Here is a 6,987-nt window from a genome sequence, read left to right on the forward strand (position 1 = left end):
TCCCACAATTGTTTATGGTGTGGGTTTTGTGGGAAATTCAGGTTGTAGTTATGGATGTGAGTAACTCACTTTTGGCTTGGCCATGGTCCCAATTTCTAACATTCAGCTTACTGTTCTTTTAGGCTTCATGTACAGAATGTGTGTTTAAGGCTTTCAGCGCATGGCTTGGATCAACCTCAATATGTGTTGAACTACTAATTGGATTTTTTTAGAAGTGTAAAATTGATACTAAATCAGTTCAATTTAATTTGAGCAATGTTTAAAAAGTTGTTCCTGATTAAGCATATTTACCCTAAAGCTAAAGCAAAATCTTTCACAGCAGGTAATTTTTTAAAGGAAAGGATTAATTCATGAATAAAAGCACTTCATATTTAAAGCATCTTAGAATCGTAGAGGCCTACAGCACGGAAGCAGGCCCTTCAATCCATACAGTCCTTGCCAACCAATTTTCCAAAACTAAATTAGTCCCAACTGCCTGTGCTTCACCCATATTCCTCCAAATATTTCTTCTTCAAGTACTTATCCAAATGTCTTTTAAAAATTCCAACTGTATCCGCATCCACCACTTCCTCTGGAAGTTCATTCCACTCACAAACCATTTTGTGTGTTTAATAAAAACAATTGCCCTTCATGCCCTTTTTAAATCTCTCTCCTGTCACATTAGAAATATGCCCTCTAGTCTTGAAATCCCCCAACCTGGGGAAAAGATACCTGTCATTCACCTCATGATTTTATAAACCTCTGTAAGGTCACCCTTCCTGCGCTACAGTGAGAACAGTCCCAGCCTCTCCTTATGACTCAAAACCCTCCATCCCTGGTGTCATCCTGTTAAATCTCTTCTGAACCCTCCCCAGCTTAGTAATATCTTTCCAATAACAAGGAGAAAGGAAAGGAAAATTAATGGCTTCACTTTTGATTCATTTCACTCCCTTCCCAAAGGATGAATTTTCTTGCTGGTTTGGAGATCCTACAACAATTTTCCCCTTCCCTGCAGTAGCTGCCTCATAACGAAAATCACTGACTTGCCAAAATGTTACCTTGCAGGGAGACAACCCATACTTGAAGGTTTTCAGGGTATCAGGAAAATTGATACTTTCAAATTACAGATAATAGGAGGTCGCTTATCATTTTCCTCCACTCAAATATATAATCAATTTCATCAGATTTTTATCCCCGCCCCGACAATACATCTCTAAGTGCAGTTTCCAATTTACACGGAGAAAAAATCAGCTAAAAAGGAATGATGTGTATTTATGCTTAACCACCAACCAATTATGTAATTTTGAACTGTAGTCAGTACTGTGATACAAGGACCTTGACAATCAATTTAAGTAAAGCAAGCTCCCATAAACAGTGATGGAAGAATGACTGGATAATCTGTTGCTGTGTTGATTGAGGGATAAATATTGGCCAAGGCATAGGAAAGAAGTTCTCTGCTGTTTTTAAAAATAGGACCTATTGCATCTACTTGAGATGGAAAGCAGAGCCTCAGTAGGGAGTAGTAATGTTTTGGTACCATACTGAAGCTCCAGATTTGAATTTTTTGATCAAGTTCTGGAGTGGTACTTAAAACAAATTTCAAAGCTTAACTTTGACGCCTAAAGGACAGCTGGCTGACCAGTGCTAATAGTGCTTTCTCCTTATTACCCTATTCTCTCTTTAGGTTGGTGGATTTTGCTGGGGTCGGATGCCATAATACACAATGACTTTCTTGTTACCTTTCTGGAGTGGCTATTCTTTCAATACCAACCCAGACTTTTAGATTCAATATGCCTTCAACTCAAGGGTGTTGAAATTCGAAAAAAAAATGTGATGTTTAATTGTACAGACCACATCTGGAGTTTTGTACTGATCGGGTTGGATTGAAGAGGCTCATTAAAACTAGTTTGGACCAGTTGGACCAAACAATTTTGGAGCTGTTCCCAATGTGGCCTCCTCTACATTGGTGAGACCATGTGGACACTTGGAGACCATTTTTTAGAGCATCTGTGCTCTGTGCGCAACAAACAACAACGCCTTCCAGTCGCGGATCGTTTTAACGGCCTCTCCCATTCCCTGGGCAGCATGGCTTTCCTGGGCCGCCTCCACTGTCACAATGATGCCACACGGAAACTGGAGGAGCAGCACATCATATTCCATCTACCAAAGGCCTAAACATGGAATTTATCAGTTTTAAAATACCCCCCACTCCCAGCCTCATCCCATGTCCAACCCTCCCTCTCATCCCTGCCTCCCTGACCTGCCTAAACCTGTCCATCTTTTCTCTCCCACCTTGCTGACCAATCCCGACACTGCCTACATGCATTCACCTATCACCTTCCTCAGCCCTACTCCACCTCACTCTCTTTATTTCTGAGCTCCCCTCCCCCTCCCAATTTCTGAAGAAGGGTCCTGACCCAAAACATCAACTTTCCGGCTCCTCTGATGTTGTCTGGCCTGCTGTGTTCCTGCAGCCCCACACTTCATTATATGTATCTGTGCCCCTGGGTCTCTCTATTAACTGTCTAAGTCCTGCCCTGGTTTGCCTGCCCAGGGTCAAAGAGCCTGTTTCCATGCTGTGTGACTCTGTGACCAGTCGTAGATTTCAAGTGGTTAAAAACATCCTCAGTGCAGTTTATTAAAACTTACATAAAAAGTATGTGTATGTGGAGTCTAAATGCCTAAATGTATTGCTGATAATGGTGCTATAACATTTTTCGGACATTTGAGCCTTCTCCATCTATGATCATGTCTGATCTTCTATCTTGTTGCGGTATTCCTGCTTTCTCCCATACACCTTGATACCTTTAAAATCTAAAACTTGATCCCCCTCTTTCTTGAACATATTCAGTGGCTTGGCCTCCACAGCCTTCTGTGGTAGAGAATTCCACAGGTTCACTGCTCTTTCAGTGAAGAAGATTGACCTCACAAGTCCTTAATGGTCTGCCCCATATCCTGAGACTCAGTCCACTGGTTCTAGACTCCCCAACCAGGGGAAATGACTTCCTTGCATCTAATCTGTCCAGCTCTGTTAATTTTTTTATATTTCAGTCAGATCCCCTTTCAACCTTCTAAACATTAGTGAATACAGTGAACCTAATCTGCCCTCATAAGACAGTCCTGCCATCCCCGGTATCAGCCTAGAGGATAAATTAAACACTCAATCACTAAGAGTTTGACCATTCTGTATAAGGTGTATTCACTATTCTCACACTTTTTTGCTTGTATTTTCAAAAGGTATTTGGAAAGATGCCTTGTCGTAGGTTATAAGGACATGAGCGCACATGTGATAAGGAAACTAGAAACAGCAGTATCAAACCCCATCAAGCCTGCTGTGCTATTTAAGATGATCGTGGCCTATCATTCTCGAGCATTTCGCAAGTGGGGCCAATGTTTCCCCATGTAATCTGCCCAGATCCCTCATGATTTTGACTGCTATTATCTGATCTCCTCTCAATCTTCTCAGACAAAAACGATCCCAATTCCTCCAATCTATCTTCACGACTGAATTTCCAATCCCTAAAGCAATCCTTGCGAATCTTTTCTGCAATGTCTCCAGTGCATTAGCGTATTTTCTAAAGTGTGGCACCCAGAACTGGTGTGACGCCAAACAGGTGTCTTGTGGAATTGCAATATAACTTCTTTGTCTAAAGTCTGTGATGCTGTATATTTTATTAACCACACTCAACATTTATTAACATTGCATATGTGAATTAAGTAATTGCAGGTGAAATGAAGTGAAAATGGCAACTTTGTCATCAATAAGATCAAAATTCTTTGGAACAATCTGCCCCAGCATTCCTTATGATCATGGCTGATCAAGCACTTCAGTTCCTTTTATCCACTCCATCCCTATAATCCTTAATGTCGTTGGTAATCATAAATCTATTAACCTCTACTTTAAACATATTCAAAGACTGAGCCTCATCTGATCGCTGTGGTAGAGAATTCCCAAGATTCACAACTCGCTGAGGAAAAGAAAAATTCTCCTTATCTGAGTACTAAATGAATACATAAATTTTAAATTATGCCCCCTGGTTCTAGACTGCCCAACCAGCAAAATCTCTTACCTGCATCTACCCGGTCTATGCCTTCAGAACTTTGTGTGTCAATGAGATCATCTTTAATTCTTTGAAATTCCAAATACATGCCCAGTTTTCCAAATCTTTTCTCAGGACAGTTCCGACATCCCAGTATCAAGTCTGAGATAAGGAGTCAAAAACTGCACACAGTATTCCAACTAAGTTTCTATACAGTGGAAGCAAGACATTACTATTCCTCTGGTCAAATCCTCTTGAAATAAAGGCTAACATTCCCGTCAGCCTTTGTAATCACTTGCTGCATCTGCATGTTGGACTCCAGTGACGCTTTTGATTAACTCGGAAATGTAAGTGTCACTGGCTGGCTGCAATTTATTGCCTGTCCCTAACTGCCCTTGAGGAGTTAGTGATGAGCTGCCTCCTTGAGCTGCTGTAGCCCATGTGCTACAGGTTGATGAGGAAGGGAATTCCAGGATTATGACCCAGTGACAGTGAAGGAACAGCAATATATTTCCAAGTCAGGATGGTGAGTGCTTTGAAGGGGAACATGCTGGTGGTGGTGTTCCCATGTATCTGCTGCCCTTGTCCTAGGTGGAAGTTGTGGGTTTGGAAAGTGGTGCCTGAGTTGAATTGGTGAATTTCTGCAGAGCATCTTGTAGATGGTGAGGGAAGGGTGGGGGTGCTGTTGAGCGTTGGTGGTGAAGTGATTGAATGTTTGTGGATGGTGTGCCAATCAAGTGGGCTGTCCTGGATTGTGTCAAGTTTGTTTCTAGAGCTGCACCTCCCAGGCAAATGGGGAGTTATCCATCACACTCCTGACTTGTGCCTTGTAGATAGTGGACAGACTTTGGGGAGTTGAGGGAAGTTACTGCAGTATTCCTAGTCTCTGATCTGTTCTTGTAGCCACTGTGTTTACATGTCGAGGCCAGTTCAGTTTCTGGTCAATGGTAATCCCCACGATATTGATAGTGGGGATTAGTGATGGCAACTCCACTGAATGTCATGGCTGATTTAATAATCCTCAACTCCACTTTCCTTTTGACATCCCTCTGTGAACTCTGTGTGTTGGCTTTGCAACTTGCCTTCTGTGTCATCTGCCAACTTGGCAACAATTCCCTCATCCAAGTCATTTATAGTGTATATTGTAACTAATTATGGTCCCAGCACTGAACCCTGCCTCACTGCCTCATGCCAGTTGCCATCCTGAAAATGCCCCCCTTATCCCAACGTTCTGTCTTCAGTTAGTTAGCCAATCCTCTTTCCATGCTAATATGTTAACTCTGAGATCATTATAAATAGCCTCACGTGTGGTACCTTATCGAATGTCTTTTGGAAATCAAAATATAGTGCATTTCTCAGATGGTCCTCAGTCCATGGGATTCTCTGACCCAGAAGCTGGATCATGGAGTTTATTCAAGGCTGAGTTAGATTTTTTGATAGTCAAGGGAATCAAGTGTTATGGAGGTGGTAGTGATGAAAGTGGAGTTAAGACAATGATCGATCAGCCATGATCTTATTGGATGATGTCGTAGGTCTACAGGCTGAGTCGCCTGTTTGTGCTCCTAGGTCTTACGCTCTGCTAATGCTTTAAATTGTAAGGATGAAGTGCATACATCTTCTGAATAGCAGAAAATTCTCAAGTTTTAATTAGCTTTTGAAAATCAACAGTACCTAATCATCTTTATTGTATGTTGCATGCAGTTTGTTGTCTGGTCCACCTTTAACAACTTCAGTTCTGCAGAAGGGCCATTGCCCTGCAACACTAACTCGTCTTCTCTCCCCCTAGATACCGCCTTAACTGCTGAGTATTTTATTTGTTTCAGATTTCCAGCTTCGGCAGTGTTATTATTTTGTGTACAGTTTTCTTTCTTTTTCATTTCTCCTTATCTGTTGTAGGGGCAACGTAAAACAAATGAGAGCTCCCCATTTGAAAAGTATACAGAAGGGGTTTTGAAACTTCGTCTTTGCGGCTGTCTTCTGTCCGTGTGGAGATGTGAGGATCACGTATAAAGGCATTCCCACTAATTGCTAATACAGGCAGTCCCGTTCGTGACTGAGTTTTGGAATCTGTTCAAAGGTCGATTTGTGCGAATTGTGGGACAGTGGAAAGCAGCTGTTCATAAATACAGGAAATGTTCATATATCGGGGTCTTTGAAATTATAGCCATTCGTGGGATCATGTTTATAAGTAGAAGTGTTTGTAAGTAAGATATTCATAAGGGGGGACCCCTGCTCATTTCTCATGTATAATAATAGATCTATGTATTACGATCAAGGGTATATTTTCCATCCCCGTATTCACAAAGGGAAGGGATGATGTGGATATAGTAAACTAAGAGGAATACTGTGAAATATTGGACAAGAAAATCACAACGAGAGAGGAAGTGTTAGAGGAGTTGGAATCCTTGAAAAAGTGAATAAGTTGCCAGGGCTGGTTGGATTGTTCCCTAGGATGTTGAAGGAGGTCAGGGAGGAAATAGCAGATGCTCTGAGGATTATTTTCCAATCTTCACTGGACACGAGGTGCTGGAGGACTGCAAATGTGGTTCTGTTGTTTAAAAAGGGTTGGCTTATTTTCTGTGTTTTCAGATGGTATTGGAGAGTGGTGACACTGAACAATACATATGACTATTCGTATTTATAATGAATGCATGTGACAATAAATAACTCAAATCAAATCAAAGGAAATGCCAAACAATTGTCGGCCAATTAGTCTTAACTTTGGTGGTGGGCAAATTGTTAAAGTCCAGCCTGAGAGATTTGGATAAACAGTCATTTAGAAAGGCATGGACTAGTCAGGGATAGGCAGCATGGCTTTGTTAAGGGAAGGTCATGTCTTACGAATTTGATTAAATTCTTTGAGGAAGCAACGAGGAAGGTAGTGCAGTGGATGTTGGCTGCATGGGTTTTAGTAAGTCATTTGACAAGGCCCCATTTGGCAGACTGGTCAAAAATTGCAAGCCCGTGG

Source organism: Stegostoma tigrinum, chromosome 12, assembly GCF_030684315.1.
Source record: "Stegostoma tigrinum isolate sSteTig4 chromosome 12, sSteTig4.hap1, whole genome shotgun sequence".
NCBI classification, from domain to species: Eukaryota; Metazoa; Chordata; class Chondrichthyes; order Orectolobiformes; family Stegostomatidae; genus Stegostoma; species Stegostoma tigrinum.